This window comes from Lissotriton helveticus, chromosome 1_1, assembly GCF_964261635.1.
Source record: "Lissotriton helveticus chromosome 1_1, aLisHel1.1, whole genome shotgun sequence".
NCBI lineage: Eukaryota > Metazoa > Chordata > Amphibia > Caudata > Salamandridae > Lissotriton > Lissotriton helveticus.
Genome location: NC_136057.1, coordinates 2,139,395,307 through 2,139,408,828, shown reverse-complemented (window position 1 = coordinate 2,139,408,828; position 13,522 = coordinate 2,139,395,307). Strand labels below are relative to the sequence as shown.

Below are 13,522 nucleotides of genomic sequence, written 5' to 3'. Positions count from 1 at the left end.
GAATTTTGTCAACACAACCCAGCACCCCATGGAGTTGGCACAAATTAATGGCCATATTTCTGCCAGGCATAAAGCTGGATTGATCAGGATGTACTAATTTAGTTATGATTTGTAGAAGCCAAGATGCGAAGAGCTTAGTTAGAATTGTTGTTTCTGCGTTGATAATCAAGATTGGTCTTAAGGAGATATAATGATCTGGCGGTTGACCCTGTTTGTGTATTACTACTATGGAAGCAAGTCTTTGATCTTTTGGTAGAGTACTTTTTATTTAGCTGTCCGTATACATTTTTAACAAGTGAGGAGCTACATTAGATGCAGTAAGTTTATCCAGCTCTATTGGGAGACCGTTGGGTCCCATCGCCTTGCCCGATTGGATATTTCTATTCTCCTGCTCAACTTCGTCCTCCGTGGGATCACTCTTCAAGAGAGACCTGTAGGAAGGTGGATACCTGACTATGGTTACCCCCAACTTTTTACCTAGTGTTTAGCTGGTTTTCGACTTAGTTGTCCGGGGATCCTGCTATTCAGCACCCCAGGCTATCTGCTCTCTCTGTAAAATGGACTCCATGTACTGTAGGTACATACCAAATTGGATATTGGGTCACCCTTGTGAGTCCCTGTATAAGTGTACCATAGGTACCCAGGGCATAGGTGCACCCAAGGCCTACCAGGGGCTGCAGCATATATTATGCCACCCCTGGCTGGCCACCTAAATTGACACAACTGGCTGATCACTCAGCTGGGGCAAGGTCGTGTAATCACCCCTTGCTTAGGTATAGTATCCCTATACCTACCTTGTATATAGACACACAGTAACCTATAAGTCACTCCTATGGCAGGCCTTAATAATCCTGGAGGCAGAGTGCTTGGTAATGTGTGAGATGGTGCTATAGCATGAGCTGAGCCTGTCTGCAGCTTTCGGAACCATGTCCTTATAGCTGTTCTATGATATTGCCATACCATATACTCTTAAGTGCATTATGAACCTCTCTGTTAAATGCTAACTTTGGTTTGGCTTTATCTAAACATGTCGTGTAAGGTGTCATACGCTTTGGAATACTACCCTCTCGCCAATTCTGGTGACAGGGGTAGCATTCCACCCTTCTAGAGGGGGAAGACATGTTGTTGCTGACTATCCCGGTTAAAGTTAACCAGAGCCCCAGCGTCACAAAATGGACGCTGCTGGCACAGACACAAGTCTGACCTCCTGCTGCTGGGAGTCCTTCCAGTCACGGAGGTTTGGACAATAGTTTTCCTGCCTGGAGAGGTGCGAGCACCACCCCAGACAGGATTTTGTGTATTGGGACAGTGAGGGCTGAATAGATTGAGACATTGCCTGGGGCACCTTAGGTGCTCCATGCATACCCCGGTTCAAACCGGTTGCTGGGGCACTCCAGCCCCAGCTCTGGCGCGAAACTGGACAAAGGAGAGGGGGTGTAACCACCCCCCTTCCTGGTCCCACCCATAGGAGGGACCTAGAAAGTAATCCAGCCCCTTTTAGTTGTATAAAGGTAGGAGCTGAACCCCAGGACTTTAGATTTGATCCTGAACTGAAACCTGAAACAAAACTCTGGACCTTCGACGTTCTGCTGAAGCTGAAGACGGAAGAATCTCCCTTGTGGCAAGGAGTGACCACCCTGGGCAACCAGGCACCATCCAGCAACTCAACGGCTTGCTTTGTCGACGCTCCCGCCGGGACCCGAGCCCAGAGCCTGACAAGACCCAGACTTCCAGACCTCTCTGACCCTCTCTTCACGTCTGCAGCATAGCTGAGATCTGTGGAGGCAACGAGACACGTGGGACCGGACATCTTGAAAAGTCCACGACTTGCTAACTGTGCAGCTCCTGAGGTATCCTCGCAGCTGTGCACTGGGGATTGAGAAGCCCCAAATCCGAGCTCCACCTGCACCGAAGATCAGCCCTCCACACTCCACGAGTTCTGCGTGGGGCCCTTCTGCTTGTGTTCTGCTCGACGCGTCATCCGGTTCCTGGCCCGCTGGCTAGTAGCCTCTGTGACGACAATCCTTTTGAACCAACTCGCTGGTCTGGTTGCTCCAGACTGGCCCATGCCTCCCTGCAAAGGTGAGGCACCTCAGACCTTGCTGGTCTGCATCAGAAGCCTTCTTTGAATCCTGCGTGGGTTGCCTTTGCCAAGGCTTGTTGACTCCAATCTGGCGGTCGACCCCTCCATATGCGAGAACCTTCATGGGACAGGTCCTCTCCAGCACCTGGTCGTCCTCGACGCCTCCTGGTCCGCGTGGCTGAAGAGACAAGCTTCACGACAGCACCTGATTGCTCCTCGACGTCGTCTGATTCCTTCCTGTTTCCACCCGGTCACTGGCTAGTGACCCAGACTCTGTCCCCTCTGCTTTCAGGTCTTCTTCATCCTTGATCCACCCGGACATCTTCCTCCTGGTCGCCTGCCGCATCTTTCCTCCAGGTCTCCATCGGCTTCAACGGCGAAATCCGACACATCTTCACACCTATGCACCCGCTTCCTGTGGGTGAGGTAACGCGAGTACTTCGGTACTCCCAAGGGTATTGACTATCCAAGTGTCTAGATTTTTAGTTGTTTCCTTCTAGCTAGACCGGAAGTGTCCTAAATCCTTCTTTTTCTAAACTCTTAAGTTCCCATTGACTTAACATTGACTCTCGCATGTGTGTAAAGACACTGCACGTGCCGCCTGTGGACCTCCTACTCCTAACCTAAGGTTCAGATAGTGTAGCCCCAGTGATTCTCCAGGCCCTAGGCCTTTCCTTTTCTCGTGACGTGGTACCACTTTCTTAGTATATGGTTTCCTTCGCCCCTAGGGCCTAACTGTATTTTGTGCAACCTAAAGTATTCTGATTAAGTAACTGGTTATGTGCTTTGGCCTTTGATCTCATAAAGAGTTCAGAGGAGTGTTAGTAAATAAATACATATATATTTTATATATATCCTGTGTGGTGTCCTTTCATTTGATATTCAAGGGGTTACATATGGTAAAACAGCTGGCTTTACACGCCCTCACGAGTCTTTTAGCCTAAGACTGTTCTGTCCATGCTACCACTAGGATAGCTGGTCTATAAGGTTGACTTACAACCATCACCATAAGGGTTGTTTGGACTGGTGCAAGGTGTTCACTAGAATAGTGAACATCATATACCAGGCCAACTTCTCACAAGACCTGTCCTCCACAAAGAGATTCAGAAGGGGTGGATCAGCTAGTAGTTCATGAAAGTTTGTTGTCATCGTGTTTGCAGGGATATAGAGATGGGCATAGTAATTCGCGAAACCATCAGTGATGTCTTGAGGATCCCTCAGGTGTTCCCCCATCTGTCGTGCAAATGTCAGATGCCCAGCAGTTCACTCTCTCATATCTGTCTCTCTAACCATGCTAGTAGTTTCCCCACTTTGTCACCTGTTTCGTACACACAATGTCGCACTGCACAATGTCTGCCTTAGCTGCCTCTGTCACTAAATCTCTATACTCCCATTGTTTGAGGTCCAACATATGTCTAGCATCCCCAGTCTTGTCCACTATCAGCTTAGCTTCAAGGTCTAAAAGGTCACGTTCAAGCTTCTTTACTGCAGCCCTTTTTAGGTCTCGCCTAGAGCGCACCGGCATGTGCTGCTCTAGGAGAGGGCCTCTTGGCATTGCTACAGCTTTTCTTGAAGCTTGTGCGTGTGGCGCTCACACGCTATTGGGCTTTGCGTGTGCCTTTATAAAAAGACTGACACTCACGGAACAATCAATTTATCCACACTGTTTAATTATCAATGGGATAAAGTATATTAAATATACAAGACAACTTGACAAGGAATAGTAGTTGCTAAGTGCCCAGGGGAGCAGGGAAGGGGGTGAAAGTCAAGTGAGGATAAAGATAGTTGGTGACATTAAAATCAGTTAATTGGCAATGTTCTCTTGACAAATTAAATGCAAAACAAACTGACCAAGGGTTCCGGCATTTCAACAAAAAGACATACTTCGAATAGTACAATATATGTAACAATGGTGGCATGAAGTTGTCACTAAACAAGGTGGTTGTCGACGTTTCGACCCTCAAATATGCGCAGGGATATATGGTGCCCTTGCTGTGGGGTCTTCTTCAGGACAGTCGGGGGGTAAGGAGGGGGCAGGCAACCTATTAGGAATATTTAAAAAGAGACTAAATTAGGTAACGGAATTCAATTCAATCTAACACAGGGGTACATACAATGTAGACTTTCGGGGGAACAGATTACATAGTATCTCAATCCACGAGGGTTAATAGATAGTGCCTAGTTAGAAATGACACATCAGTCCTGTTACCGACTGTATGAAACAACTCTTAACGATGGTCTGAAGAGGGTAAAAACAATATTGGCCATGCAGAGGAAAGAATCCAGCCGCAAATCAGGGATTTTTGTTTTTTGTTTTCCAACAACAAGCCCTTCTATGGGGAGAGGGGGGTTGTTGGGAAAACAAAAAAAAAACAACTGCCCCGCCATGCCAGCATGCCATGGCAGACCAACTACAATTATTTGTTTTAGTGGAAATGGTTCTTATCTCAGCAGGAGAACGTTTGCTGAGAAAGAAGATGCAGCCTGATGCCCAAGTCAAGATTTGGTAACAGGCTGCGACGGCCAAGGCATGCTTAAAACGTGTGTGGTAGCACTGCCAAATTTTAAATAATGTAACATGTGCCGCCTTGTGATGACTTTAGCTGCCTCTCCACGTTAGCATCAACTACTCTGACCCCTCATACTTTTCCACACATACTGCACATTTTGACACGTTGTTGAAAAGGTTTGTACTAGCAAAAGTACAGCCTTACCTGCTGCCAAATTACCTAAATGAATGAGGGTGCCCTGCCACAAGAACATCCTTTGAATATTGCCTTATGTTGACTTTTTTTTCTCTGTTTTTAAAATTGCAGCCCATCATTTGTAATACAAATTTCAGTTGCCCATTTTAGCCACATACATAAAAATCCATCTTTTTTTTGTACAACTTTGTGTGAGTTTATCATAGAACAAAATCCACACATAACAGAGGCAATGTGCAGTGAATGATTCATGAATATAAGTACAGGTTACATCCATAAAGTACAAATGGTAGATGAGAAGCCATAGGAAGGAAAAACCCCACAGTGTGCATTACAGCCCCCCCCAACTTCTTTTCACTTCGTAATCAATTCGGACCAGATGTGTAACTTCTTATTATCTGTCCTAACTATTTTCATGCAGATCTGTTCTTTGATTGCCTATTCCTGGACATCCTTCTCCACCTAGGATGTCAGTTTAAGGGGCTGTGAGCAGATCCAGTAAACAGCAATACTGTGTTTCGCCAGTACCTGTCCCACAGAGGTAAATGTATACTGCAACTTAGATGCCCGAAGGTTTAGCAATGAGATTTTCTCTATCAATAACCTACACAATTATATATCTGAGTAACTAAGAATATACATTATGTATGCAAAATGTGTTTATAAACTATCCATTTATCATATGTTATCAATTGGAATATATACGTAACATTTATCACTGTAAGTCTGTAAATGTTAAACAAATTTCTATTTTATATTTGATTTAGACCAACCGTATCTGTTAATATTTCACTCCGTTGGAAACCTTATCTTAATTTCTTGACTGCTTCATAAGCTTATTAAATCTTTTTAAAGCATGTCTTAGCATAAATATTCAATTATATACCTTGCTAATGAACATTGTTTATGTATTTTGCAAATCACTCCTGAAATGTAAAGCCCACTGATACCCAGATTGCTTTATTACTGTCTATAAAAAAGCATAACATGTTGCTTCTCAATACAGGTCCTACAAGAACCTGATCAAGACCTTTGGGACAAAATGTGGTTTTGAACATAACCAGGATAAGCAAAATAGTCATGTTCTTGCTTTGTCAGTAACCTAGGTAAGAATCTAATTTGAACCTAATTTGATTTGCTCTTCAGGTTACAAACTGATAGGATTACTGCTTCAAACTTGACAGTGTTCGGTGTGTTGACCACTATAGCTCTTGATGGTGCTGTCTAATCCTGTCTATTTATTGTGCAGAGATCCAAAATATACATGGATACCCAGTAATCCTGTAAGGAACTCGGGGTATAATATAAACATAAAAGACGGTGTTCCCCTACGAAAAAAATATATCTGTATTATTTCAAACGGGAAATAAAATGATCCACAATATTGTTGATCATAGAATGAGAAATATTTTCAACAAAAGCCCACAAGTACGCAAAATAAGTGTCTCAACTTTTTTTCATTTCGAGTTGGATAGTGGCAATTACATTTTTTTTAAAAGAGCACAGGGAATATGTGTAGGAAGTGAAAGTGAATTATTTTTGGAGTTTGGGCTACCGGAATGCGTTTACAATGATTATTTACTATCAGCTAGCGTTGAAATGTGAATGGGTGGAAGCAGAGGAGCATAATTGTTAGCCGGTAAAGTTTTCTGGAAGTTGAGGGGTTTGATTCTCTCAGACTACCAGCTTGACTGTCTCGAATATGGGTACCCTTCTAGCAGGATAACCACCTCATCTGCAAAATCTTGTATTGGGAAAAGGCTCTGCGAGTGTTGTCAGATATTGCACATGATGTCAGGCAACATTGGGTGGTTCTTCAGGTGTTACTTGTTGACTGGTTATCAATTATCTGGGATTATAGTGAGTGTAAGTTGAGTAAGGTGCTAAGTTTGGGGAAGGCAAGCCTCCCTGCTAAGTTGTGGTTCATGCTATTTATTTCCCCCCATTTCATTCATCCCCAGAATGCATGGTTAGAGAGCATGTTTTTCTCACTTGGTAATAGGTTCAAATATTGGTTGTCGTATGATTTGAATTGTCTTTGATAGGATTCAGTGTAGAGTTAAAGGTTTGGTCAAAGCGAGCACTTGAGCCTTCCATTACATACATTAAAGTTTGATTCCCCTTTGAGTACGCTGTGAAGATCAAATTGCAATGTTTTAGAAATCACACTGGCTACTGGCTGAGCACGACAAGGTAAATGGCCTCATACTTGCATTCAAAAGTACTGTTTGAGTCTCTTAAGGCACAGTGTGGTAATTCTGTGGAATATGTCACTTTAATATATGTCAAACGTATATTCCTACTGCATTCCAGGTAGCTGATTGCATCCCTTGAGCTTTGGGAAAGAAATTGCAGTAATGTGACCCAAAGAAAGCAGAGTAAGAGCACTGTTCCGAAGGGAGACCAGATGGGGAGGGCTATTAAGCACTGTCGGAGGCTAAGCCTAGCTTCAGATTCTGTTAGTATCCTTTTGTGTCTGCCTACTAGAGACATCCACATTAAGTGCAATGGCTCCCCAGTATCTTCATTGACTCACTTTCATATTACTCCCCAGTTTTGGATCACACCCACTCTCCAATTCTGTCGCTGTGCACTTTATTGTGCCAAATTAATTTTAAAATAAACATCCTGTCTCAAAATGTCATCTTCTCTACACATGCCATGCAATTCTTTCCTTCTGGTAGCCAGATGGTATTATTATCACCCCTTGCTCTTAACTTATGCTCCGGACATTACTATTTTCTGTATCTCTAAAATTTGCAACTTGTTTCCTCACCACGTTCTCAATTGCTCCTGTTTTTATTTTCTTTTTTTCACTCTTTTTGGCTCTGATTTTATCATACTACTCTACATCTACTCAACTTTTCATCATGACTTTCCAGGGGCATCCTTTCAGATTAATTAAACATTCCATTCTTCTTCCTTTCTTTAGTAACCCCATCAAACCCATCCTCTCCTGTAAAGCTCTGTCCTATGTCCCTTCTTCCCTTTCTTTCTATCCCTCTGGTGCAGGTTGTTCCAATCAGCCTTCATCCGATTTTGACTCACTCCATTCTTTTTCTTTTTTGGCCGGTTTCTCTTCTGGTACATGACTAAAATCACCTTCATCTGCCATTAACTTACCTACTTTTTCTCCTCCTTCTAACTTTTCCCTTTCTTTCTGGATTTCTTTGACACCCTTGAAAAAACTTTGACCATTGAGTTCTTTTCCACCCAACCTTCTGTTGGTGTCACTGCCACAGCTTTTACTTGGGGTACTTCTTATCTTTCACACTTTACACTTTACATACCCTTTCTTGGTCAGGTTTTTCTCCTCTTCCTACTCCACTGATTTGGTGTCCCTCAAACATATACCACTGGCACTCTGCTGCCTGTTTTCTTTATTATCCCTTTACCTTTACATACTTTTCCATCTATCTTCTGTGTCCTTTCTCTGACAATGAATCATTTTCTTCTTCTTCCTCTCTGCTCCAAAATTCCATTTCTTTGTGCCTTTTTACATTTTGACAATGGCTGTCTGAGCACACTTTAAATCAAGCAAACACAAGATTGTTTTTTAGGTCTCGCCTGTCAATGCGCTTGCGCATTGAGCTTGCGAGAATATAGGGGCTTAACCAGAGCTTAACCATTGGGGCGATTCCATGCAGTGCCCGTGAAAAGCGCGTGCACATCAAAGCCATCTGCCTCCCTCCCACAGGCATCCCCCAGCGTCAAAACTGCCTCAGGCATTTCTCCCCCCCCCTACATTTCTCCTCCCCTAATTATTCATGGCCGGCCGGCCGTACTTTCAGTTTCACGGCCGCCAGGCCGTGTCTTTCGTTTCTCCTCCCCCCTTCCCCCCTCCCCACAGCAATGCCAAGAGCTTGTTTATTTAATCAATAAAAGGCCCTGGAAATCTGATCAGCTTACTGTAGGGTGCTGCGATGCACAGCGACCCTTTATTGCACAAACAGAGCCATTACCAGTTGATTACTAAAGTTGAAATCTTCAGATGAGGACAGCAAGGAGAATAAAAGCATCTGTGGTACAAAGAGGTAAGATACCGGAACACTAGTTCACACATTCCGACCTACTGCAATCGCGTAGAACCGCCTCCTCAGTATGCATATCTGCCTTTTCTGCTTTTCCTTTGGTGGATAATTCAGCGCCTCTCACAACTGCCCCTCCCCACCACAGAGGGCGTCTCACGGCTGTGCGGCCGTGTCACCATCGATCGCTTTTACTTTCACGGCCGCGAGGCCGTGTCTCTTTCAAGTGCTGCAGGACTGCTTGCATCCCTATTTTTCCGCTTTGCGTACATTCTTTCACTTGTTTAACATTTTCATTTGCAATCCTAGCATGGCCTTCCGACATTTTGGATTGGCAAGTTTAAAATAGCCTCTATGCTTCATGACTGATGCCCACTCAAGCATCAGGAAGCACGCTTGCCATAATACACACAGGAACTCCCTGGCCATCTTGGAATCAGATTAACAGAAACTCCATTTCAAGTTTGCCGACCCTGCGTGCATCTGCATCTGATTCTGGACGCATGCATGACATTGGCAAAAAAAACAACTCACACATGTAAAGGCCTGGCCCTTTAGAGCGGAGAACAAATGGCTTGTTTTATTGGTCTACCATCTGTTCTTGGCAGTGCGACGCTGCACTGCTCGGGTTTGACGTTTTTTAATCAATGTTTTGATGTCTGAAGCGCCAAAGCACCTCTGTGCCCAAAGCCGCCTTAAGGATTTGGTGGGCCCAGGGTAAGATACAGTCCCCCCCCCCCCCCCCCCCCACCCCATCGTGGACAGCTTTGAAAGTATTCATATTTTTTGGCTCATTCAAGCCTGTTTGAGGCAAAAACATTGAACTATATGTTGAACTTTGCAAAAATAGCCAAAAGCTCAAGCTGTCTGGTGTACGCCAAACAAACAGCAGTAAAAGAAAAATTGAACACGCATTTATAGAGCCATTTCTTTAGAGCTTGTTTAACTCGTGATTATCGCGGAGCCGCAATCCCCAAAGCCTTTAATTCGCTCCAATGAGCGTGAAGGCATTAGTGCACCCTACCAGCCGGCCACCTCCCACTCCTCGCTGTGGACCACTGCACCTCACAGGACCCCTGAGGGTCTCAGTACATTCATCGCTGCTGACCAATTATATTTTAAAGATAGGAGAAATCTTTTAAAAGCCATTGTTATTTGTAAAATCAATTAATATTTCACCTCTGTTCTTGCATTTTCGTCACAATAAAATTAACTGAACATATTCTTCACAAAAGTTATTTACAATAGTTTAAGCTATTGCTATTATAAATTACAAGAACTTTTATTTAAGTATTATTTATTTAAAGAAATTAAAAGCCATTTGTATTTGTTATATGAATACATCTAAGTCACATACATACAAAACATGTTGCATTACAAATGCTATAGGTGTCACATTTGAAAAAGTTAAAAGTACTGGCATTGTAAATGACAAAGCTATTAATTTTGCTATTTTCAAGACCAACACATGAAAAAAATTGTCATTTACAAAATCAATAGCTCCAACTTTTCTAATGCGAGACCTATTGCATTTCCAATGCTTGTTCCTGCTTTCTGCTATCTGTATAGCACCACATCATGTTCTTTTCTTTCTTTACTTCATCACTTCTCTTCTATCTGCAATTTACACATAATCTTTTGACATCTCCCGCTTTCACTGAATGCATTTCTTGCTCCTGTCATTCTCAACTATTCAGCATCTTTAACCCACCGTTTCTGGAACTGCCTCCCCCTGTCCATACGCTCTATCCCCATCTACTCCCATTTTCGTAAAGCCTTAAAAACCTTCTTGTTCTCTAAGGCGTTCTCCTGCTAAATCCCATGGGCCTCCTCTGCGACTTGTGGTCTAAGTCCCCAGCGCCAGGAAGCCGCTTGGCCACAGTGCGCTTTATTAAATATTTTTTTTCATTTCATTTCATACCACCTTTTTTACCTTTCAGACTTATCCTCCCTACTAAGTTAGTCTCTTTACTGCTCTTTCTATTATCTGCTCATAACTCTTGCACCTGCTTTACCTTGGTGGCTGCCCCTCTCCTATTAACGTATGTTCCTCTACATGTGCATTGTTTTCAAATCTGATCATCTCTCCCCATCTTACTTTCCTGTCTTATACATTTCCATGTTTGGTCTCGCAGTCTTTGTCCTGCTTCCCTAGTTCTGTTGGCCGCTTCTTGTCTTTGCTGTATTTTTGTGTTTGTTTTTTACTATTAATACATACATTGTTTATGCCTATTTTGCATAATGTATGTTAAGAGCTTTGCACCATCACTATATAAATTCACTGTACAGGTGCAGTCGCAGCACAAGCATACTATTTAAATTCAGTAAATGCAACTACTATGATGGGGGTGTGGTCTGGCGATCGGCAGGATGGCCGCACTGTAGTGTTGCTCTGCTGGCCGCGTTTGACATCCTTCATCTATTCTGCCTCTACTGAGCCATCCACTGTTTTCTCTACTGGGACCGAGTAGCTGGCGCGGCGACCGACCGATTGATGTGGTTTGTGGTCACAATTGGAGCCCCGGTGAGTGGCTGACGGCGGAGAGGCGAGCTGGCCGCGTGGACATAATGGCGGCGTGACGGCGAGAGCCCCTCTCTCCAAAGTTATCTGCCAGTGGTCGCGGATTGGAGGTGCGTGAATCTGCCTGGAGCGCGGCGGAGTCCATGCGGATCACAGCGGTGCCTGGACAGTAGCTAAGTGGCTCGGCGGCATAGCATTGACTGTCGAGCTGGCTGACATGGGGACCCGCCGAGTGCGCTGGGCTGCGGAGACACACAAGCGGCCGGCGCTTGATTACAGAACAGGCCGCGAGCAGGCCGCACGCTTCACAACCGCATCGGAGCTGTCACCCTTTGCTGAGTCGCACCGTGGAATATCCTTATACCAGCTTCTGAGCTGCTAATTATGTGATGGTGAGTGCGCGCTACTTGGCCTATAGCGACCTTGCCTGCCTGTGATGTCAGCGGCGGGAGAGAACAGTTTCAGTGTGAAATAGTGATTTCCTGGTCCGAACTGGCTGGGGCTGGCTGATTGATTATCGGCGGCTCCTGGGCCAGCGCATTTTATTACTGTGTGGAGAGTGCGTCGGCTCCTTTTCTGTGAGTTCCCCTTGCTGTGTCCCCCCTGGTGCTATTCTGTTGGGGCACACCCTGAGAGCTGCGGTATGTGCAACTCGTTTGCCGCTTGGGAGTAAAGCTGAGGAGGCCTTGAGGTGCATTCGGCTGAGGGGACCATTTTGATAGAGCGCGGACCCGCATTACCCAATTGACTTGCCCTGTGTGAGTTGCCCGCGTATTCTGCCTGTGTTGCCAGGGCACAGATTTCTTGAGACTGCTGGTGGTGCAGAACTGCTGAAGGGGGACTTGAAGTAGTTGCCTGGCTTACTTTATCTTTACTCCGCCTGTGCGGTTTATAAGTGAGACCCTGGTGTGTGCAACGGGTGGCATTTTGGAGTTCCTGGTGCTAATTCTTGTTGAGGAAGACATGCAGGATAGGGAAGCCGGAAAAGAATCAACCGCGCCTCACCTTTGAGTTGCGCAAGGGTGGCATAGCGAACCAAAGTTCGGCCTCTGACTCGGAGCTGCTTCCCAAGGGCCCACGGCGCTGGAGAAATCCTCAACTGCCATCCAGGCCAGTCTGCAAGCCATAGATGGTAAGATAGAGGTCCTCAATGGTAGAATGAATCATTTCTCCGCGAAACTTGATAAGCAAGCAGCGCGTATTGGCGAAGCTGAACAGCGCCTCACAGACACAGAGGACGGGCTGCAACAGGTGATGGAGAAAACTTCAGACATCACGAAACTGCTCGCAGTCATACAGGCGAAGAATGAGGACATTGAGGCGAGGTCCAGGCGCAACAACATTCACATCTTCGGCCTTCCAGAATCTACAAATGTGGGGCGCCTAGAAGACTATATGGAGACGATGTTGCGAGAAATCCGTGGGCCTAATGAATTGTCCCCTATGTTTGCTGTAGAGCGGGCCCATCGATCCCTGGCGGCGCGCCCTCCTCCTGGTACTCCTCCGCACCCCATAGTCGCTCGATTGCTACATTTTAGGGATCAGGTCTCTGTTTTGTGGATAACTCCACAAAAGGGCAAGATCACTTATGAGAACAATGTACTATCGTTCTACCCAGATTTCACGGCACAGGTGCATGCGGCTTGGAAGGAGTTCCAAAACGTCAAGAAGGTGCTGCTTAAGGAACAGATCCCTTATGCAATGCTCTACCCTGCGAGGCTACGCATTGGGGAGGCAGATGGCGGCATAATCTTCACGAACCCCAAACAAGCGATGGAACATGCCAGATCCCTGCAGCACGACGAAAGTCACCAGAGCTCACGTCTGATATAGATGAATGAACAGTAACGGGGACATGGGCCCTGTGATGATATGTGTTCCAGATTGTAGGATATATTGGGTTGGTTGGTTTATGGTCTCCCTGTGAGGTGAATATCGTTAATTGATTCATTCATTTCCAAGAAGCTTTCGATTGCCATAGTCCACTTTGTTAGATGGAAATGTATTATGTGCCCAGAGCACTGTGGAGTTGGGTGGATGATTCTAAGTCAATCGCCTGTTGACAGTTGGTGAGAATACTTGACCTGTGGTCCCTTGTAAAAAAGGGTCCACAAACACGCCGTCGAACTCTGGGAACTCCTTGATACAACAGCACCAGACGTCGCCTTCCTCACAGAAACTTGGA

At 45.1% G+C, this 13,522-nt stretch overlaps 1 protein-coding gene across 1 annotated transcript in view; it reads left to right on the top strand.

Annotated features, from left to right (window-relative positions):
- The window catches only part of GLMN (glomulin, FKBP associated protein), a 394,839-nt gene that overhangs the window by 8,541 nt on the left and 372,776 nt on the right, over positions 1–13,522 (top strand). Inside the window, exons 2-3 of the mRNA XM_078646323.1 lie at positions 5,210–5,329; positions 5,795–5,894. The gene's annotated coding sequence lies outside the window, so the exon portion shown is untranslated. The remainder of the gene's footprint in view (positions 1–5,209; positions 5,330–5,794; positions 5,895–13,522) is intronic.